This window comes from Perca fluviatilis, chromosome 9 (genome assembly GCF_010015445.1).
Source record: "Perca fluviatilis chromosome 9, GENO_Pfluv_1.0, whole genome shotgun sequence".
NCBI lineage: Eukaryota > Metazoa > Chordata > Actinopteri > Perciformes > Percidae > Perca > Perca fluviatilis.
The window spans coordinates 16907390-16931843 of NC_053120.1; the positions used below are offsets into that span (position 1 = coordinate 16907390).

The 24454-nt window shown below is 38.9% G+C and overlaps 1 protein-coding gene across 18 annotated transcripts in view; it reads left to right on the plus strand.

Moving 5' to 3' along the window:
• The first annotated feature begins 19229 nt into the window (after positions 1 to 19229).
• ptprsa (protein tyrosine phosphatase receptor type Sa) overlaps positions 19230 to 24454 on the plus strand; it is a 251267-nt gene continuing 246042 nt past the window's right edge. For 13 of the 18 annotated variants that reach the window (XM_039811969.1, XM_039811978.1, XM_039811973.1 and 10 more), the window contains exon 1: positions 19230 to 19495. The gene's annotated coding sequence lies outside the window, so the exon portion shown is untranslated. The remainder of the gene's footprint in view (positions 19496 to 24454) is intronic. The other 5 variants (XM_039811986.1, XM_039811988.1, XM_039811989.1 and 2 more) reach the window with 2 other exon arrangements.

Genomic DNA, 24454 nt, shown 5'->3' on the forward strand with positions numbered 1-24454 from the left:
CAGATGATGATAATAAGAAAACAAGAACAAGTGAAAATGCAACAGAAAAGACAAAAACAATTTAACATTTTAACAATTTGAGACCAATGCTGATTTAAAATCATTTAAAAGCTATAATAATAACATTAATAATAAATAAAAGCTGGACTAAAAACTAAATTAAATATATTTAAAAGACTAAACAAAACAAAGACAAATAAGAGAGAAAGGAATATGCAATAATTTCAATAATAATAATACAAAAATAAACAGAGAAAATAAAATACAATAACTTTTTACTACATAAATACAATAAAGTTAGTGAATAAAGCAATGTAAATAAAAAAACATTGTTAATCAAAAACCTGGCTGAGTAGGTAGGTTTTAAGGATCTAAGAGCAGATCCTCAGGCAGACTGTTCCAGCGCCTCAGAGCATAATAGCTAAAAGCTGCCTCACCAAAGGTTTTACTCCTGCACTTTAGAACAACTAACAGACTTGTGCCAGAGGACCATCAAGTCACCTGGTGGCTGTTTTTCAAATCCCTTACTCTTTTTTTTGGACTTGACCTAGTTTTCAAACACCATTCAGCTGAGACAGTTGTCATTATTTTGACACTGTTTGTGCTTGAGCTATAAAGGAAGGAAGGAAAGGAATTTGAGTGGGGGTTTTTGGGTGTGGGGGGTGATGTTTCAACTCAGTAAAAGCTTAAAGGCACATAACTGCAACTGTTTATAATTGTATATAACATTGGTATTGGGTATGGATTATATCCTATTACACTAAAGTTGATCCCATGACCATGTATCCAAGATCCCAACCTGATACACTGGAATAGCTTAGTAACCAACAGTAAAGTAAAAGTAATACATGTTTGGACTATAATGAATACGCAGTGTCAAAGAGTTTGTAACCATACTCAGAAAAAACTACATACGCTAAATATACACTATACATACACTGTAAATACACACTGAGTGTTATTTTCCTCAATTAAACTATATAGATGATGATCCTTCCAGATGGAGTCCTCCAGAATTATGTGTAAATGTATTCATAATCATAAAGTATTCATTGATTTAATGTTTAAATATTAACATTTTCAAATTGTTGGATTGCTAATGATTCAGATCCCTCTTAAGCTCCTTTGGGAATGTTACCATCCAAAGCAGGGCACAAAGGAGGTCTACACAGTGTTAGGCTCCAAATAAATAGTTTGTCTCTTTTTACCTTTTCAAGGCAATGTTTCAATCTACAAGATCTTTAAGAAACACATGAGTATTTTTGCCTGGATGTGCGCACAAATGGTCCCTCTTCTGAAGTGTATATAATGAAATGGAGCGAGGCCAACGAGCCAGTTCTGGCAGATAGCTTGAAACTGCTTCACCACACTCACACATGACATTCTCCGCTCTCTACTCATATCCAATGTGTCTACTTAAACTGTCAAGCTCTGCTCACTCGTTCGCTCTGCAATGCTGCTGCTGCTGCTGCCATAATGCTCACATCAAGCACTACTGCATCACATCTGCTGCTTGCATATAGAATTTTATTTAATCAACCCAACCTGCACCCCCATGCAGGTTCGGACTACACACTAGTTTTCCCTTTGCAAATTAGTGTGGGAAGTCAATGATTTCTTTCTAGATTATTCTATATTTTAGGTTTGAAGTGTGGTGAATGTATTTACCCACTCACTAAGCTCTCTGTCAAGTGTGATATGCTCCTGTTCACTTTTGACCATCACACACACACTCACAGTCAATTAAACTAATTGTAGTTTTACCCTTAGATGTTAACACAGTTTATACTTTCTGTTTTATACACACACACACACACACACACACACACACACACACACACACACACACACACACACACACACACACCAGACATGCACACTGAACCAGCCACCAATTATACATTGTGATTAGGATTCAGCGACAGACTCTGCTGCCACTTTCAATTGGCACTAACATGGCAGTGGTGTAATAAGGCAGGTCTGCTGGGTCAGCGGTGAGACATGGGGTCACATCAGCCATCTGATGCGATGTCAGAAGTTTGGCCTCCGGGTTCAGCAGGCCTCACCAGAGCAAGAGTCAGACTGGGCAGGATTAGAAGGTTTAAGTGGGACTTGTATGACAAATTTGGAAAAGCTGTGAATGTGTAGAAGTAAAAAGTGGCTTATTTGACAAGAAATTTGACTGAGCATCAAACTAAGACCTCCTTGAGCCGATCAGACCAAACCTCAGCTTTTATGCACTGTGAGTAATCTGGCTCCTAGGTCACAGGTGGTTGTGTGCAAAGAGAGATGCCCCAGTTCCAGTAAATATAGAGTCTATAACTCCAAACACATAAATCTTGTATTTTGTGCTCCTTTCTTGGTGATAATTTTCATAACATTATTTGGACAGGTATAACTAGCTTTTGAGAACTAATTGTAGTATCAATATAAAGAGAATAACAAAACTTCAACAAGGGCAACAATTCTCCAACAGTTGGTGTTTACCCATAACATTTTATCAATTTAACTCTTGCCATACAGTATAACAACACATTTGGAAAACAGCTCAGTATGACACGAACAGGCTTACTGTAATGTAACTTATCATGTTACTTGCAGTGTAGACGCTCATAAAAGTTTGCATCAAAATCTTACTTGGTCATAAAATAATAGACACCTTTACCCACATTTGCAGTGGAGATTAGATATGTGAACTCACTTTACAGCATGTTTCATGACCATAAGTCATTAAGTGCATTACAGGAAGAAAAACAACAGAATGAATTAAACATAAGAACACATTAAAAGATCACAACACAAGAAAAGGCTATAAAACCGAAACTAAAAGCTTATTTTTACATAAGGATGTTAGCAAAGCAATAGAGGTGAGGGAATCCAAGGAAATAAAACAATAATTGAATGAAATGTAAACACCACAAGTGAAGAAGAAACCACAAGAAGGCAAGGGAAGATATAAAATCTGAAAGGCTATTGAAAAAGTGAGTTATCAAGAGAGGATTGAACAATAACGGAGCAAACACAGCAATGGTAATCAAAAACATGGTCAGGAATTTTGGGCTTTTATGAATGCATATCTTAAAAATAAAGAAATAGATGACGAAGAATGTTGACTGGCCTCAGGGATGTATCGCCATTACAATCTACTACAATCTACCTTGGGATATCCAGAGGGCCCTACACACAGACTAGTAAATACACAGAAGATCAGTAACATCTGCAGATGATGATGATGAAGGCGGCATTTTTAAAATGTTGGCATACAGTATGTTGCAAGGCATTTATGTGCCACAATGCGTCTTATGCAGCAATTTATTTGCACATTCGATATGTCACCATTTGACATACTCAGAAATGTTCACTCAACAGGCATTACATTCAGGTCTGAGCCAAGTCTTAGTCTTAGCCAACAACAACCTGTTCCAAAATATTATAGTAATGTCAAAACTCTCTCTTTTTTCTCTTTCTGTTAATCACACACAGCTTCACACAGACATTGATACACTGTTCACAGCCTCTGCTGCCGCAAGTTCCTCCAATTCATCATAATGAAGTGACTAGTGAACCAAATGTAAAACATTAAGACATATAAACATAAGTAATATCTCTCACCAAGCATTAGCGCGACAACCATCAAAGGCACACAGACGAAATCTTCTTCACCTTGATGAAGCACAATCATTATGATAAACCATGAAGCCAATTGCCAAACAAATCAACATTGGCTGATAACCTTGCTGTTAAACAGAAGGTTTAGAATCTAGATAAGTGAGAACCATTTAAAATGTTTTTTTTTTTTTTATGTATTGTACTCATTATAGTGCATGAGTAACCTTTTAATAACACACAGTAAAAAATGTAATGTAACGCTAACTGTCAAGACTTGGGGGAAGCGGGAGAAAGTACAAAACAATTCTGCTGCAGTGTATTGGTTGACTATATAGTTAAATGGTGACATTGCTGATCTTTTGTCATTATGTCTGTTGTGGTTTATCAGTGGTCTCATAACTAATTTGCATCCATTTTCTGTTAGCGTTTATCTAAACTTCAGTAAACAAAATTATCAAAAATGTTCTCACTGTGTTCAGGGGTTCACCTTCTCTGGCTCAACTCTAGGCCTGCGGTGTATATGGTTTTGCATAAGCTGTTATCAAACCACACGTGTGTTTTCATCTTCATGTGTACTGCTAATCAGCCACTTTCGCCTAGCAAAGACAACATTTGCTGTTATGTGACATCTTGAGGTCATTTGCATTATTCATGTGGCCTTCTTAATTTCATTTGAATTACAGGAATGTCCCTGTCCTAAAAAAAACACAGCAACTTTTTAGTTGGATTTTTAGTGATTATTTTTGCTACTTCAGATGCTCACAGTACAGTGCATAAGATGTACCCTATAGAAAATGACATGTCAGACAGTTAGCGATAGTAAAAAGCAAAACATCATCCATCTTGAGTTGAACTGCAGATATTCTCACATGGTTACATGGCAACTTTGTGTGTTAATCATATGGTGAGAAATGTACGTGTGTGTGTGTTTGGTAGTATTTAAAAAAGGTCAGTCAGTTAGCACTAAGGTGTGTATTGCACTAACTTGTGCATACATGTATGTGTATGTAGACATGTATGTATGCTATCCTGTTCTTGTCAAAGCTGTGCCTAACTGAAAGTGTCCCAAAGCATTTGTTGTAGCGGCTGCAGATGATTAATGATTGTTGACTCAAACACAAACACTGGGAAGCACAGACAGAGTGAGACAGATGAAGACAGATGGAGGCAAAGGGGGAAGCTCAAGTTCAATACCCACATATCAACAACGCCGATGCTGTGGCTAATAGGCCTCTAAAGGCACTTCTTTTTCACCACAACCACCTCCCTAAAGGGCTGCAAGAGTACAATTTGTATACCAGAGACAGTAAGGGAGCATTGGTGAAGGGAAAGAGCAGATCTGTAGCTGAATACTGTTCACTCAATATTCCAACACTTGCAATGCATTTTAACTTGACAATCCTGCAGCTTTCACACTTTTTTTCTCCATCTCTTCCCATGTCACAGATGGATTAGCTTCTAGCTGTTACTTGGGTTCATGAAGTCGAGGACTTTGTGCTTAAAGCTGAGCTTGATCATGTTTTTGATTGATATGTTATCTTCCTTGTTTTGACTAGCAAGCAAGCTTCGAAACTAGAAAAAAAATCTTAACAAGTCCACTTATCTATTCACAATCAGAATCAGCTTCAATGGCCAAGTAAGTGTGAACGCATACACAGAATTTGAATCTGTCTTTTGTTTCTCTTCTCGATTATTTAGTCCTAATGCCGTGTTTTCTTGACACGTGAAACGCTGGAAATGTAGAAGACCAGAGAGTTCAGGCATCAGTATGAGCATTGGCAGTAGCAGTGGGTTGGCGTCTTCCAGCTGATTAACTGTTTTTAATGTAATGTGCAAATTCTCAATCTCATACATTCCCCTTGACTCCTCCTTCTGTTTATACACAGAGCTCTGTCTCTTCTTTCATAAGTGAAAGCTATTTCCATCCTCAAATGTTATCAGCAGCAGCCTGGCTGCTTTATCTTGTGCTATCACAGTTTAAGCACACACAGGCGTCAGTTCCCATTCTTTTAAGAAGTACACATCTCTCTTTGTCAGTAGTCATCTTAACCTCAGTCACAACCTCTCAGCTAACAGCAATGTTAGCGGCCGCTGGTGAAACATCGCTAACTGACCTGTCTTGACTTGTTTGGAGAAACAGATCAGAAATAGCTGCTGAAAAATGTACAATCCATTAGATGTATTATTTAAAACCTGCTGTATGTTGTGAGTGAAGCATAAACAATGGCACAAATTAAGCATTTATGCATGACCACCTGGCATCTGCATACTTTTAATGTTGAGTTGAGAGCGCTGGTTAATTGCTAGGTTATCAAGTGGGCACCTCCCATCCCAGATGTTTAACTGATTCAGACACCTCCATAAAGCTGTACTGTGACCTCTGGCGTACCAAAATGAATTATTTTGTGTTCTAATGTATTCCATCTGACAACCGCTGCTGTATCTATACTCTCACAATTTTTTCATTAACTTTTAATTACCATACCTGCTAAAGGGGATCCATTTAATTTTCTATTTCTCAGTATTTCATCTGTTATAAATAAAGCCTTGAATAATAGTCCAATCCCCCTTCATCATTACTTGTCAGACCCAGAAATACAGTATGTACTGGGAATTTAGGAAAGATAAAGAGGTAGGAGTTCTTCCAAGGAATAATAAAAGTCCACATTTATGATAAAGAATGTACAATAATGTAAAATATATTCAATACCTTGAAATTTAGTTCACCACTCCCATATCTACATAATGATTTAATTAACTAATGTAGCACATAGAGATGTTGCTTTTGCGACCAAAGTTCAAAGTGAGTAATTTAATATCATTTTACACTTTGCAGTAGCTTCCATATGTCATTCTACCTCCAACATGCAAGGAATGTAAATAGCACAAGGTGTATAATGATACCGCAGTGAAAGAAGAAGGTTAGCAGCCTAGGAAGCTCTCAAGGTTAGTCAATTTCAATTCAAACGTTCAAGTCAGTGAAAGGACTTGCATCTGCCAGGAGATACATGATGCCCCACAGCCCAATGGGGTGAACAACACTCCACCACTGACCTAAATTAACCACAAAAAAACTTTTAAAATAATAAAATCCATGGGATTTATTAACATAAAGGCATACAAACAAGACAATACAAAACTCCAGGCTGAGAGGCAGCAAGACCAGCAGTACACAAACCAGTGGCCTCTGTCTTCTGCTGCTGGCACAGGAACTGTCAAGCACTTCCTTCCCAGGCCAGGTGCACCTCATTGAGCAATACAGCACACCCAGGCAGCGCAACAGCAGAGGGAAAAGAGACAGCACAGGGAACACAGCCTTAACACAAGTGATTAGATATAGATTTCTGTGGAGTGTCTCATTAGCATATAAGGGTGTTACTAACAGCTGAGTAGCCTACAGTACATTCAAGTTGCTTATTAATGTAACGCTAGTTCTTGTTAGCGTTAACTATTAACTCGTCGTTATTAAATATATATACTTTCGGGCCGTGGGTAGAGAAAGAGCACGGAGACAGCTTCGACTGTAAAACTTGGTTCACTTTAATGACCCTCCTCAAGTGTAGGACAACTCAAGACTAAACACAAAACATGCTTCATCATCTCAACATCATATCCCTCCGCCAACATAACTGTTACTGAATTACAGGCAGGGCATAACAGGTTAGATAGTTCCCTTGTTAACTCAAGGAACAGAATACATTATGAAGCTACAATTAATGAAAATATGTGACTTATTTCAGTAAGCCTAAAAAGGTTATCTGTTAACTAAATCGTCACAAAACAAATCTCATCTTACATTAACAAGACTAAAGCTACGTTCACACCGCAAGTCTTAATGCCTAATTCAGATTTTTTCCTCAGATCCGATTTCTTTTGGGCTGTTCACATTACCTTTTAAAATGTGGCCACAGTCTAGTTTATTTTTTTTTACTTCTTTCTGGTTTTATACATGTGACTGAATCTGAGCTAAGACTGACTTAAGTATTGCTTTAACATTCAAAAAGAATCTGTGAGAAGGAAATTATGCTGAACTAAACACTGCATGCTACATGCAAGCCTAAAACTGAAATCTGCTCTTATCTGTAAGGCTTTTTTCCTCTCTTAATGGTACCCTTATCCCCTTAAGGTGATGTTCTGTAGTTGTGACACGGTAGTGGTATTGTGATGCACCTCACCAAGGTTAAGTCAGATCTTATCATAGCGCTGGTGCGAGAGGGATGCTGCTTTGCAGGCAGTTGAGGTAGAGCGAAGAGGGTAGGCAAAGGCTGTGTATCAATGCACTGGTGAGCTGCAGCCCGACTCGCTGACTCACTGCCTGCTTTTTTCTTCCTTTTGTGGTCCTGTATAAAAATATATAACGACTGTGCATAATGTTAAACTAGCTTCAGGGTGGCTCCTGTTTTTTGCTCAGTGAAGCATGGCACTACAACTGTCAGGGTTAAAGGTTTCATTTTCACTGTTTGCGGCCATGGAGCTCTGAGGTAATTTGGATAAAAGAACCCATTGAAATGAAATTTGTCAATTTTATAAAATATCTTTTGTATTTGTGGCATTGTAATTTCCGTTTTACCAAAAAGCCACTAATAATGACAATTTATTGGTCTTGAACTTTAATAAAACAAGCCTGTTGGAAAAGTTAATTGATGAATGGCTTGTACCTGCTGTAAAACATCAGAATTTAACTGTATGAGCATGTGAAAAACAATAAAAAATGTAATTGGTGTTCTTTGTCTACTAAATGTGCTTTATCCATTGGTTTATTGAGTTGTTTAGCGTGATTTTGAAAGCCCAACCAGGGGTTGCAACTTGACTTCTGTTAGGCGCTCTATATGATACTATAAATAAATTGAATATATGCAACACGCTAAATATAGCAATGTTGCATTTCTAACAATGTTTACCTGTGTTGTCAGTAAGTAAATAACTAAGTACAGGCATGTTGTGTGCATTGTAAGGGTTAGGGTTATATTTGTTAAACTCTGATTTGTCTGTTGTGGGAGGACATAAATGCAGAATGAACGCGCTGTGAGATATAAATAGAAACATTGTAATCATGACAACAGATAGACAGGGTGGAAAAATCTAAAGTTAATTAAAATGTACCTAATAAACCTTCACAGACCCTTTCGAATGAACATATATATCCAGAAGTTCATAACAGCGTTTTCAAAATCATGCCTACCCGGTAGACAGGGTAGGCGCAGATTGCTCATTCACACTGTTTCCCACTTGTTAGTGCATCACGAATCCTTTCGAACCCACCCAGAACTATTTTAACCAGGCTATACTTTAAATATCCGCTAAATTGTTATGATGACAAGCCCACCTTGTGAAGATCCTGTATTTACGCACATATCATCTATCATGGGGTTGTTGTTTTTTCTTCTGAGGGATGTTCACACCTTCACCCACCTGAATGTCCTGTCAGGCTGTTGCTATAGATATCCACGCAGAGCACAGCGAGGAGGAGAAGGCAACGACTGAGAACAAGTGAGAAGAGTGAGCAAATAAGGAGGAAATGCAGCAGAAAAGAGACAGATTCAGGAAGCAGAGAGAGCTTAGAGAGAGTGAAACAGTGAAGACACCGAATGGCAAACAATAATCCAGCTGGTAGCGAGTTTATCAAGAGCGAGAAGAAAAAAGAGGGAATGATGACAGGGAGAGAGCAGGAGAATGAGCTCTCTACCTGTCAGCGCATCAAAGCCTTGTCGTGTCATATACTCACCCGCTCACACACCCACTCATCCCCTAAATGCCTCAACCTAATGAGCCAAGTGCCTCTCAATGGCTCTGGTCTACACCAGCACCCTCACACAGCCATTACAAGCGTGTGTTATAGACAATTTATCGCCCTGTACAGCAGCTGTTGTCACGACATGCACCCTTCATACTGTCTTGTTACCTACTCACCACCTTTCTACATAGACAAATCTCATGCCACAGCATATGCCATTGGATGGGTGGTTTCTATCCATTGTACCTTACAATAACATGAGTGACTATACTTGAGTAAATGGGAGCTGATATCCTAAGCTTGGTAAGACCATCTCTGTGTGTCATGTATGTGGCAGGCATTGAATTACGACAGCATCATTTTTGTGCTGCTTTTTTTTGTGTGGTCTGGCTGATCCGATCATGTTCGAATCCCAATGTGTTCTGCGTTGTTTACTCTTTACTTTTCCTTATCCAGATACATTTGTGTTTTCATGCCAGGTGTAAATGGCGTAAAACTATTTCAAATGTTGTTTTATAACAACAATGTATTCTTCTCACTACAATCTTTGTATTAGAAGGGTACTATATAAATACACTTGCCTTTGCATTACTGTCTCTACATTGTGAACTTGCCAACATTTGTTTGAAAGCAAGAGCACGGAACAGATCAATAGTTGTGTTTGTATTTCTCAGTAATGTTAGTCACCTTGGTCAAAACAGTCCTTTCAACTCCACTCAGCTGCTGTTGAAAGGTTATTAGTATCAACTGATTCAACTGCTAAAGAAACAGTATGCAAACACAAAACCAAAAGGAAACAAGTTATTTTGTATTAAATTGCTGTAATATTTAAAATTACAGCTCAGCTGGGAATTGTAACTATTTTAAGACCTTACTGTTATTAATAGTAATGTTATTATATGCAATAAGTTCCAGTGAGGGTAACAATGTGTCCAGGAATCTCTTACAATTGCAGGAATGCTGTGAGTTTCTGTGGTCAGTGTCTGATAGTCCGTGCAGATAGCAAACCAGGATGTTGAGTACATACAACTAATACAACAACAATACAACTGTACATGGTTGTAAGGCAACCTAGTGCTTCCACAGTATGATGCCGTGTTAGGATTAGGATGGTTCAGTTTTAGTAACTAAAAAAAATGCAATTGTAGAAGTTCTAGAAAAGGTTCTGTAGGCCTCATTATACAGTAGTTACGAGGTGGTTGGTTTGTGTTTTATTTAACTTTGGCTCACAAAAGGGGTCGCAGATTTAATGATTTTATGCAAAAAAATGAAAAGAAAAGGGGTAACCATTCTTCCATTCTGATTGACAGCGTTTTATGGAAAAAATGTGAGAACTTGATAAAAGAAGAAACATTTTTGCAGATATTGCAAGAATTGTTTGGATCACTAATTCCTTGGAGGGATTGACTATAATAAATTGACCTAACACATTTAGAGACTTTATTCTAAACAATAGTGGTTTGCATTGAGCTGGAGAATTTTAAACGAAAAGCCAGCGTCAGTGTAAGTTTGAGGGGATGGTTGCTTGGATAGCGCCAACATGTTGCTTGTGGGGTGAATTCAGTAGAGCCATTCTCTTCCTGCTAAATGTCACAGCTAATCAAGACCCCCAACCCTGGTAGCATCCGCCATGTTGATTTTAATTACTCCTTTTCAATTGCTAAATGATCCTGATAGTTTGTTGGATAACAAAGCTTAGTATAAAAGGCTAAGGAGCTACTTAGGATGTTAACAAATATCCTTTTTATTGTTTTAACTAGTACAGCAAGTTTTCATTGTGCTGTGACTGTGAAATACGGGGCGGAAATTACCTACAGCTTCTTTTTCTTCTTCGTTTTATGGCGGGTTGCAACCATAAAATAATCGCAATTCATTATTTATTTGGAAAATGTTTCCAGCAGCGTTTATCACATAAGCCAATAAAGAGAACATCCGATAAAAACGAATGTACAAACTTTGTGTCAATATTCATGAAATTCAATCAAATTTTACTGTTTCGATGAGGCATTTTTCATTCGATATGACTTAATTTGCATAAAAACGTGTGGATGGAAACATGGCTGCTTTCTCTTTCTGCTTTAGGTGCCATAATGTCCCAGTGCTAGTCCAGCATTTCACATACAGATAAAGTAAGTGGTAAACACAAATTGTAAAAACAATATGAATGAAAATCCAATATGGCCCAGTGTAATTGAAAGGCTGCCACTCGAATGCTGTTTCTAATCCAGTCCGGTCTTATTTTAAGCATTCCAGTTTCTCGATGCTGCAATCTCTTCTCTCTCCAAAACACTCTTGTTTATGTCTGGTTTGCATCAAAGCGTCAAAAGATTACGATGCATAGCTGGACCACAGTAATGATGGATTTCTCATGAAAATGGTTTAAACAATATGCTCAGTCTCATTATGTAAACTGTCACTCATTCGCTTATAATTATTATTTAATACTAAGCTTCCTTTAAATAAAAAATCAGCAGTGTTATCTCTGACTGAGTGGAGTTAAGTTCTCCGAAGTTCTAGTGATGTTAACGGCTGCAAGCCTGTGTATCTTTCAATCTTTGGAACACAGAGGCTCTTAGTTTCTTTTCAATATTCTTTGTTGACATTAATGCAAACCATGAAACAGTATGCCTTTTAAAGCAGGAGAGAAGAAGTCCTAAAATATAGTATTATATAGAAATAATCATTTGCATAAAATGTGCTGGTTGATTCATTGATTCATTCGCTCATTCATTCATTTAAAGTGCTCATATTATGCTTTTTGGCTTTTCCCCTTTCCTTTATTGTGTTATATTTCTTTTTGTGCACATTATACAGTAGGTTTACAAAGTGAAAAGCCCAAAGTCCACCTCAAAGGGACTTACCAGCTTCCAGAGAAAACACTGGGCCTCATTCACCAACTGTTCTTACGAAGAAATGTGTTTTTAAACCCCACTTACACACATTTTAGATTCTGACATTCATTAATGTTTTCTTATCTTGAATTTGTTCTTAGCTAAGAACAAAATCTATGAACACTGAAGAGCACTCTTACGCACATTTGAGCAATGACACTTTGCTCCAAATAACTGCATTTTATTTAATTCTACAGTCGTTTACAAAGATAGCATTTACTGTAATGTATTTCTGATCATTTGTTGAAAAAAAATCAAAGTATGTAAAGAAACACAAACACTGCAATTTACATATCTATATATATCTATACATATATTTATATCTACTTAAGTAGAATCAATAGTGCATACTTTTGACTTTTACTTTGTTACATTTTGTAGCAATTATCTATACTTTCTACTCCACTACATTTCTACAACGTTCCGTTACATTTTCTGATCTGTTTTTCCCCCTGCCAAAACGTCACAAGTTTGTCTCACCAGTGAAGTTTGGTTACCATAGATATGGGGCACCGCCGATCCTTCATCGGCTTCCAAGCCGACTCCGGTGCTCCAGAGCCTGGGCGCAGCGCCGCTGACCCTCGGTAATATGGCCTCCGGTAAAAGTGAAAATGAAAATTTTTGTTTTTTATTATTCCCGTTTTTAAATCATAGTTGCCATCTATTTCTCTCCACAGCGTCGTTGACTTCTCCGCCAGGCTGCGTAAGACGCGTTCATATCTTATTTATTTGGCTGGACCTCTTCACATCGCCTCCCTATTCCCGCTGCTTAACACACTTTATTTGCTTACGCTTCCATGGTTATAGAAAACATAACCATCTTAAAATCAATCCATGAATAAAACCAACCGCATTTTGATTCTAACAACATATTTCTGTTTTGTGCTGGTTAGGATAGGAACTTTTTTTTAAAAGCCAGGCCTTGTTTGTGGTAGTGGACATATTACCATTTAAAATGGTAATATGCAAAGAAGATTAAGAGAATAACTCGTTATGCAAGTACTTTTACTTTTAATACTTAAAGTACATTTAAAATCAGGTACTTTTTACTTTTACTTAAGTAGGGTTGTCATTGTGGTACTTCTACTTTTACTAAAGTAAATATGTCTCTGGTTATTTGTACTTTACTTAAGTACTGATATTCAGTACACCACTGCAATGTCCAAGTCATCTGCGACTCTGACAACCATCTCAGCGCTTCCCAGGAGGTGCACAAGCAGTGTCATGTCCTGATATGAGAATTTGCAGGGTGTTTTCTTATGCTAATTAGGAACAACTGGCACGCGCTTTCAATTACGAAGACGTGGGATTCATCAATCCTAAGAACACAGGTGCAAACAATTCTGCTGTTTAAGAACACGTCATGCATCCGACGTAGACTTTCCTTAGGGACTTTCTTAAGAACATATTTAAGAGAAAACTTAGGAAGATATTGGTGAATGAGGCCAACTTTTCACAAACAGCTCTATTGTAGTCCAGCCTTTACTTCCATGACGAAAGTGTGTCACTTTGTAACACACGTTATAATGCTCGCCTAGCTGCTAGCATGTCACTCCCTCATACTCTGCAACTGACAAGCTAGCAGTACTTACTGTGCATGTGCAACTCCCAACAAAGATGGTACAGAAAGATGTCTCACTCTGTAGTTAAAACAGAGAGCTCAACACACAGGGTGAAAAGAGGAGCTTCAGCAATGTGCAGTACAACAAAAATATGGTGTTTTCTGAAAATTAAACCACATAAACATATTCTGATACAACCTCTTAATACAATTATGTATAATATGAGCACTTTAAGGTACCAGTGAGTGATGCTTTAGATTTTATTGAGACGGTTTACCCTTAGATAATGTGAGCGGCTGATCAAGGGCCATCCAGACAGCAGGAAAGTGCATATGCCATTTGGGGGACACTTTATCCAAAGCACCACACAGTAAGAGGAGTGCTACTTCAGTGTTGTGACCTGTGGGAAATTGAGCCACTAACTCTTTAGTAATTAGCACTAAGCTGCACAGAAGACTGATTACTAATATTTGAAACCAAGAATAACTGAGCCAGTACTGTAAATATGTCATGTTCACATTTTCACTGAAAACTAAATCTTTAGAACGTTGGTCAACTTTCAAGATTATTTTTTGCATGATTTATTATATTGCAGGATGTGGATGTTTTTTTTAAGATTTGCTTTTCAGTTAAACTGTAGTGTATGTAAATCTGCAAATGCCATATTCCATGTGCTGATCTACTGAATGACAAGACAGTTTACATGTTTCTGTTTAATGATGTGTAAGTAAACTGTGTGCTAACAACAAAAAGGCACTGATCAAAGTTGAAACAGGTCATCCATTCTTCATTTAGCATTTTCATTTCACAATATACCATTCGGGTTTTATTTTTTACAAGAAACATTCAAAATATCTTTATTTTATGACGACGGCTTTAAACATCACAAAAAGGAACTGTCCATTTATCATTTTTTCATTGTAAAGCTGAGACATATGTTTTATTGCTGACCATTTTTACAAAATACAACATAATACAATACATGAAAATATAAGAAAATTATATAAACCTTGATGATGTGAGTGCACATTTATTAGACAGACACTAGCAGATACAGTTACATAAAATTGGACTGGAATTGCAACTTGGCTCTCTTCAGTACAATAAATTCCACCGTAGTACAATATCTTTATCCCTAATCTGAGTCAAAGCTCTTTTAGCGTATCATGTAGACTAAGTAACACTTCTACAATCACCAATCAATGAATGGCCTTGTCTGACTTTTCTTCAAGCTAGTTGCTCTTGATTGCCGGTGCTCACCGCGAGGTGACAGACCGCTACTTCTCCTCTAATTAAACCACTCATCCAGCCACTCTGACGGGCATGTGTTTCCCACACACAGGTGGGCATATTAAGGAAGGGGGAAAAAGGAGTAGGAGCGGGGCAAGGTTATAGAAAAAGAAAAAGGGTGATTGATGGAATGGAAGTAGTTGATGGGAAAAAGAAGGATTGAAATAGGAGGAGCAGAGAGGTGCTGTAAGATAATCAAAGACACTGTGCAGCATGCAGTTTTTAAAGCAGAGTGGGTGGACCACTTCCCTTCTCTTTATTTAGATGGAAGGGAGGCTGAGAGGGACACAGATACGAGCAAACACCAGAGGAAATTTTTCAGAGCATACAATCCAAGCAGAGATGTCATTTTATCAGGAAACCGGGGGACATATCAGGTCTAATAATTTCATACTTAACACTTGCAATACACTATTTCAAGTGTCCAAAACAAAATATCAGCCCTCTTCAAAGGTATGAGTAACTGTAAATTCACCCAGCTATTTTAGTCATGAACACCTTCACTTCCCTTCATTATGCTTCTGAGGTCGACAAGTTAATTGACTCAAGGCACAAATGAAATAATTCTGCTCCTCTCACTCTGTCATGAACCCCACCAACATCTGATGATGTTCTCATCTGTTTGGGCTTTTTCTATCATATCACAAACTCCTATATATATATATAATATAGATTAATTAGTCTAGTTTCACTTGCCAGTTGAAGTTTTGCTGCCTAGCTTTCCAGCGTTTTCTTGTTCCTGTTTTGCATGACCTATCTGTGTTAGATCCTGCTTCTGCCTACCCCTCATCTGATTTGTTTGCCTGGGTGACTGATTACCTCATATTTGAACCCTGCCTGACCTAGTAAATAGAACCTTCCTTGCTTCATTGTTGGTCTCATTGTCAATCTCTGGGGTTCTCACTTGCCAGTTTCCTCGGAAACATGTCACACTCTATCTAATACTGTAACTGAGATAGATTTGTATTAGAAACCAATTGATTGGATTGCTATAGCCTTTTTCATTGTTAATGCTAACCCTGAAAAGGGCAGCTGCAGCCGAGACACACTCACTTCTGTAGTTGTTTTTTTCATTACTGAGGTTCTTTCTGATTTAACCACCTTGAAGGCATGGCAAGGTTGCAACAGACGTTTTGCCGCGAGAATATTACGTTAACTGTGTTATTGATCGGTCTTACTGATGTAAATTCAATTAATGGAAATGTAGCAATTTACGTTGTAGTAACGTTACCTCTTTAAATGCCACCAGTGAAGCAAAATTGTAACGAAACCCCCAAAATATGCAACTTTCTTTTTTATTTTGGTGTACATATTCCTTGACTAAAAAAAAGTGAATTTCTGTTTCACACCGTATACTACATGCCACTTTCTTAAAAACCACTTAGAAAACCTAGATGTAAATGGACTACAATATGTAACAGCATAAAATATGAGAACACAGCAAAAGCACACATTTACACAACCTGAGTCAGCTGGACATGATTATTTAAACACATGTAGTATGCTATATCCTACAATATTGTGACAACAAGCTCACTTATAAAATCCTAAATTTAACCCTGTTGACTTCTTGCTCGCAATGCCTGATGCCCCTTTACTGACTTAAGTACATGTTATCAAAGGAATGTCCAATTATCTGAGGTAAAGGCAAAGACAGGCAATGGACAATCAAATTATCAGTCCAGGGGACTTAAATGCTTTAGTTGGGCTTAAAGGTCACACATGGTCTTGTGTAGCTCAGTGAGGAGAGAATGGCTTCAACACTTCCAAGGTTAGAAGTCTGATCCCCCCTGGGTCCTCAACTTATTAAATTGTTGGCTCTTGTGGGGTGCTTTCCATCTTTTAGTGTATGCATCCTTGTCTCTTTGTTCCAACAGGCCATGACACGGCAATCTACTGAGGTCTGCCATCTTTAAAGGACCGTGGACGTCATGTTTCAGCCAATTCTTATCAGGATGACTTTTCACTGTTGCCAAAATTTCCGCTTATCACAGTTTAATGACAATCTCTGTGCCTCACATGGTCATTCACTTTGAACATTTAGGGGTTTTCTTCTTTCTTTTTAAATGTTTAAAAATAAACTTAAGAATGGAAACAAGTGACTGTGTGGAAAGGTACCATGCACTGACTCAAGATGAGCGGCTGAAGTGTGATTTGCATTTGCATCTGGCACAACCAGCAACTTGTGTGTGCTCATACTGTGATTAAGGTTACCAATAACACATTTCATGTATCCAGGTTTTATTAAATCAACATGCCTGTAAGAAGAGTCCATCCATTAATATTATCAATAGTGGCCTCATGTTATACATTACCATTTGAGCATGTCACTTTAAAATTCCATAATGGTTTGTTTTATCTTTATTAATACAGCTTTTTAGTTTGCTGTGTTTTGCAGTTTGATGTTATATGGGACACTACACATCAAACAGCTCAGTTCTAATAGATGACATTTACCTCACATCTAGTTTACACCTGTCATGTTCAGAAATAAATACATCAGTCAATATAAAGGTCTTACAGGGGTTTGATCTTCAACAGATGCATGGGTGTTCGTACTGCTGCTCTGGGTGTTGCAATCGAAAAACATGAAGATCCATTGACTTAAAGACTCACTGGTGCCCACAGCTGTGAATGTGTCTGTGTGGATGTGTTTTATGTGTTATTCCTGTGATGTATTAGCAAGTCAATGACCTGTCCTGTTTACCTGTCTTCTGTTTATATCCCCTCACCCCATTACATGAATACAGATAAGTAGGACCATCAAATATACAGTAAACTGCATGGATGGAAGGACGGTCTGATAGGTGACAGTAATTTATTGAAAATTGAATAACAGAACCTGTGTTATTCAATGTTGAACCAACCTTAAGGAACAAGACCATGCATTAAGGGGAAGTATGAATGGCCAAGCTCCAGCAATGGGCTACATTTCAGCTTGTCCCTGTGAGAGCATCTGTGCACCAATATATGAAGTAGAGAAAGCAGCCCTGCCACTTTAAAGATTTGATTAAGTAAAACCTGCAGCTGAAGTTGATTGATTAAACGCCCTCGCAGTCTTTTACTTTCAGCAAGCAGCCAGCAGCAAAGTCAGGATGCAGAAAATACCTTCAAGCCTGCTCATCCATTGTGAGGAATTCAAATGCATTTGAAGATACGTTCTGAGTTAAAATAAGCACTATAGTCACTCTAATTCACTGACCTAATCCATCAAAATGTAGATATTCAATGATTTAACATAAATATTTAGATTATTGTTTTCTTGAATAATATTTCATATTCTTCAGGAAGAAAAAAATATCACAGCAAGGAAACCTGTTTTTACCAGTTTTCCAGTATTTACAATAAGAAATCATCATGACAAAACTTGAAGCAAATTCAATTCATCCATAGTCCCATTGACAACAATTGCATTTAGTTAATTATTCCCACTAAAAACCAGACCAAGTTAGTTGTGAAAGCACTTTGTATTTGCAGTGTAGTATATGACAATGAACCTTACCTATAACAGATAAGAAGATATGATGCTTTATCTTTAAGATGCGCCGGCTGCACCGGGGAGGGGGAGGCTGTCTTGACTCAATGCGCAGCGTGTATTGGTCTGTTTCATGCTACCTTACCTCCCCTCTTATCCCGGGTAAAGGCAGGCTGGCGATGCTACTGGACGATACCTTCAGTGAGGCGTGGGGGAACGGCATGACTTCATCACGTCAATTAGAGCACTGCAAAAAACATATCCTCAAAAGCAAGTTATACATCCTTGTGCTCCAGCTTGAAACCTAATTTAAACGTAGCCTATGGAACATGGTTTAAACTGCTCAACAAACAAATGGCAGATTGTTCTGATATTGTATTACATAGTTCATTTTAATTCTGGAAACATTAAATAATTAAAATTAAATCCCATTTGGTTAAAGTAATATCTCCTTAAATATTTAGTGATATATTAGATGTTTATTTGTTTGTCTTTTTCCGGTGCAAATGTAAAACAACGTGCCATAAAGAAAGAAGGGGACGATGAGATAAGGGGGGGAGAGAAGATGGAGAGAGCAGTGAGTTGAGGGGTGGCTGAAAAGGGAGGGCCGGACGCATGACATCATTCCCTCAGCTTCCCTGCGCGGACAGAGCTCTGGTTTCTCCAAGTGCGCACGGCGGCTGCTGCTGAGGGAGGGAGCGACTCCTCTTGCCGTACCCAGACGCGTCCTGAGCAACCTGCGCTCTCGGGGTGGATATTATTAAAAACATAATTTAACCCGGCAGAGGAACCTGTGAACCGCTCCTCACTGGACCTGCCGCAGGGACGCACACATTTAACACAAACCCGGGGATTATTGTTTCTTTTAATCATGAAGATGTGAGGGTTTATAAGCTGAGAAGAAAGAAAGAGGAACTCCGAGGCTGACAAAAAGGTAGGCACACTTCCCTGTCTCTTTTTTTCCTGAATCAGTCCAGCTACTTTTATCTGCCAGGTATTTTTTTTTTTTACAAGAGCTGGGAATTTTAATCACGGCTTTGCCATTTCCTAAACGCTTGAAAAAAGAAAATTGTCATGTGGGAATTTGGTGTCTGAGCGCGCCAGATGTGGGTTATTCTGCCGTCTTAACACTCGAACAGAGACGCAGGCAAGTGCCCGAAAAGAAGCATCATTTCAGAATACTGCAAAGACGCTTGTTCAAGCTGCCACGGAGCTTTGCGATGGAGAGAGATGCTCGGTAGTCCCGGACTCAGCGGGAGACCCGACTCTGCCACCGCAAAACTGCTGCTGCTGGTGCTGCTGCTGAGCATATCTGCTGCTTGAGTACTAAGGATATCCATCGTTCTGAACGACAGGCACGGCTTCCCTTTCATTCCCCCACTGAGAGTTAATTACAATTTTATTCTCCCAAATAAAAGAAACCTGGGTGTTTCTGTAGCAGAGAGAAGAACGAAAATTCTCAAGAATGTATCTTACACTTGTATAGCTCTGGAACATAACGCATATTTCTGAATCATATTTTTTTCGGGCGGAGATGTGTGTGTGTGTGTGTGTGTGCGCGCGCGCGCGCGCGGGGGGGCTCCATCTAACAAGTGCATCTCCACAGGGAGGTGCTTCATTAGCCTAGTCAACCGTGAGAAGCTTTGCATTAGAATCCACTGATATGAACATGCCAGTAAGTAGATCGTGATGACAATTGTCTCGTCTCTTGCTCGAGGCCACACCAATCGAAACGCTATTCTCGATAGCTCTCTCTCTCTCTCTCTCTCTCTCTCTCTCTCTGTGTGCGTGCGGACCGGTTGTCTGATGTGATGTCAAAGCCTAAGGTATACATGTTGGACTTTTGAGAGCAGCCTGCTGTAGTGTTGGTTTACACCCCTGGACCGGATATGCCTTTGCGCACCGCGTTGTCAATGGCTTTTAAAGGAGTTGGGCTTATTTCGAGGTGCGCAGCTCGAGCTTTCCACAGCCCCACCGAGCTGGAGTCAGCACGGCAATGACACTGAATTTTTCTAAGTGCTGGCGATGCCCTTGTTGAATGCTGGACACTCCGACTTGATTTAAGACCTCAGTTTCAAACTTCCAAATCGGTCAAATCATTTTAAAATAGCACTGCTTTTGCTGTCTTTATTTTTCCTTAAGCCTACCTGTTTTATGATGGTTCTTAGAAAGAACTGCTGCCACATTATAAGGCTCCATAGACTAAAAATGATATACCATGATGATAAAGATTTAAAAGATGTAGAAGAGCCCTGTGTGTGTCCATTACTTCACGAACTGCCGTGAGACCGTGTTGAAAACCATCATTCGTTCTACATAATCCAGATTCATTATATTAAAGCATTAGAGAATATGTATAATATCTGAGGAGCACACTTTTATTTGGAGGTACATGTTGAAACGTTTGCCACAGAACTATCTAGTCTATTCATTCCCCCCACCCCCCACCCCTCGACGTTGTGCATTTACCATCTTGTTCCGTCTTCTGTTTCGATCGCAACGAGCGCATCGCGCGTCTGCAAAGCTCATAAAAGCCAGAGGAGAGAACAATATCTTGCCAGCGCCAGGGTTGTTAAAAGAAAATAGCTTTATTCATTTTTCTTTGTACCCGTGGTAACTTAGTTATAGCTTTTTATGGTGCCTGGAAATGGCTCACAGGCTTGCAGTGCAATGTAATGTAATCAAATTTATGATGTTGCTGTGTATTACAATTCCCTGTTATGCTCCATCACATGAGAAATCTGGAGTGACCCCCCCCCCCTTCACCCTCCTCAACGCACACACACACACACACACACAAACACACACATGCACATACAGTGATATACTCAGCAATGCTGGGTTGGCAAGGCAGGTAACATCCACCACTGGATTTGTATGAGAGGGAGCACACATCCCTTGCCTGCAGTTAACCTCTCTGGAAATAGTCCACACAGTCCTTTCTAAATTATATTCAGACTTATGCTACCGCAGATTTATTCTGGCAACCAATCATACTTCTTGAGTTTTGCCTTTTCCATATTTCATTCAAATGTTTTTTAAATAACAGAAAAAACGTTGGCCTCATGCAAGGAAGACATTAAAATATGTCGAGCTGAACCACAGTGATGAAACAAATGATGTAATGCATGAGTTGGTGTACACACAAGATACACATCCACACGCACACACACACACACACACACACACACACACAGATTTGCATACACTCTCTGCCTGTCTTTGTGATGTCACATCTTTTTATGCACGACAGCACCCGTGGGATTTTAGGCTACAATTTGTAAGATTTAATATTTCAGTTTAAATTATAATTCTTATACCTACATCAGCACAGTTGTGTCTGTATGCTCCAGTCCTTTTCCAGATATTAAGTGATGATGTGCCACCCAATGACCACTACGACAGGAGGGAGTCATTCACTCTCTGCCGCCTTAACAGACAGGCCTGTGGAAGGACAGCTATTACTGGAGTCCTTCTCTCAGACTTAATGGGCTGGACACATTTTATGAAGCGTTGCCTCACCCAGCGTTTGCTCATGAAGCGATCAAATGCCCATGCTGGACATGCATAGAGGCCCAACCCCCTAAAAAATTGTGATTCATTGTAAGTTCTTTTAAGATCTTTATAGAGCAAGTGAGGACTGTAAGGTGCTACTTGGAATAAATTTAGTAATTATTTCTTGAAGAACAACCATAAAATAGAATGTAAAGAACAACAAGACAGCTCAAGTTAGCACTTTGATAAAAGGGATCATCAAAGAAATCATCATTGGTAGTCATATCTTGAAGTTTTCCTGTTGAGAAGCTATAGCTCGGATAGCTGAGGTACAAAGTGAAATGCTAGGTTTGGGTCCAGCCAAGTGCTTTTTCTGTAGGATGTGATCCCTCTCTTTTTTCTTTCCTTACCTTTCGTACATATCACACTGCACTATCACCAGGTACATTACAAAATATTTTATTTACAAAATTCTCATTTTGAAGCCTTAATTTTTTATTTTTTTTATTTTTATTTTTAGTGTGCAGCACGTCATAGGTCACCTTTTAGTGAGGTGGCTCTAGAGGCAGGTTAGCGTTTCACTGTGTACATTTCTTAACTTGACATCAATCAGCCATCCTCTCTGTATGTATGAGATGGGTGATTGGATGGCATGCCCAAGCATCCGTTGTTTTCTCCTGCAGAAATGCACTTCAATCATGCTCACCTGTCACCAGCTGGACAGCAAAGATCCAGGCATGAGAGAGATGGACGACACAGATTGCAAATGCACATAGTGACAGACATGCACCTGCTTGCACATACACACACACACACACACACATACACACACACATGCACACATGCACACATGCACATGCACATATACTTTTATTAAATTTACAAGATGAGCTATAAGTCATATTCCGCAGTCTCATTACAGACCACCAAGCCGAAGTGTGTGGCCATGTCATTAATGCAGTCAAAATGGAAACAGATGCGGACAGCTTGCAGAGCTGTTTAAGGGAACCCAAACATGACAGAAAGGAGAGAGAGTGAGAGAGATAGAGAGAGTGCAAGAGAGAGACAGAGAGAGAGTGAGAGAGAGAGAAGAAAATATTTAATCATTAGAACACTTTATGGAAAGCTTCGCCCATGTGCAATGCGGCAGTCTAATTACCAGGATAGTGCTTGTTAGTTGTCACCTCCAGTTAAACAGCGGGCTATTTTTTTCTCTCATGTTTTTCCCCCGCCTGTGGCAAAATTTGAAATTCTAAGTAGCAGAAAGTCAATTTCAAAGTATCCCATCTCATCCTATCCTCACCTCTACTCCTTGAGCCACATGCAAACAAATTAAAGTCATTTGTTTTTCATACATGTCAACGGTAAATAAAACAAGTGAAAGATTGACATCTATAACCAAAACTCCAGTAGTTAGCACTACAGAGGTAATTTAGATTGAGTTAATCATTAATGAAAAGCAAAGGAGGGGTTGTATAATGTGACAGAGCATTTTTGTACTCAGCCTTCTGTCCAACGGTGCCATATTGTACAGTAAATCTTGTCAGGAAGCATATGGTCCTCAAATCCATGTGCAAATGAGTGCTGGAATATTCAGACAACCGAGAAAGGAATTGTCCTTGCATCTTTTGAACAGTGGTTTGTCATTTTAAATGGCTAAGATATAAGCTCTTTAGAGGAAGTCTTGACTGCCAGAATGAGGGCAAAAAATATTCCATGAACATTCTGACCTGGTTTAAGCCCACCGTGGAGCTTGACACTTTAATGGCTTTGATGTGTACAGATTTTCCTGGTACACGCCCAAGATGTCAGTAAGGGAGAAGATGGGCAATCCTGGAGTAATGTAACATTTCTCCTCCATTCCCAGGAAGAAGAGGAAGACCACTCACTTGGGGGTGGGGGGGTTAAAAGCCTCAGGTCCCCTCTCTCCCTGTCAAATATGTTAAGCTTCATTTCAAAACACCATTCCATAAAGCAATGTCTATTTATATCTGCCAGCCACAATCCCAATCAAAACAATGTGAAAGGGTTAAAGTGACAGGAGGAAGTACGGCTTTATGAAAGGGTTTATTATGTTGTTTTCACAGTAATCACAAAAGTGCGTATATTAAGAGGAAAATTTAACCTTGTCAGGGTTCAATTTCACTGGTGACAGGGAGTCTTAGTTCAGGTTAAAGCAGCATGTTATGTGTTCAAAGGCTCTTTACTTAAGGATAATTGCAGTGGTAATGTGTGTGTTTAGACAACCTGAGAATATGCCAACAAATAATTTTCCCAGCTGTAGTCTAAAATACACAGTCAGAGGGGACATACAGTATCAGTGAAGGGGGTCAACTGTGAGGCAAACAAAAATCTGTATTTGTATCAGACAGGCTTGCTGCAAAGCAAATCACTCCAC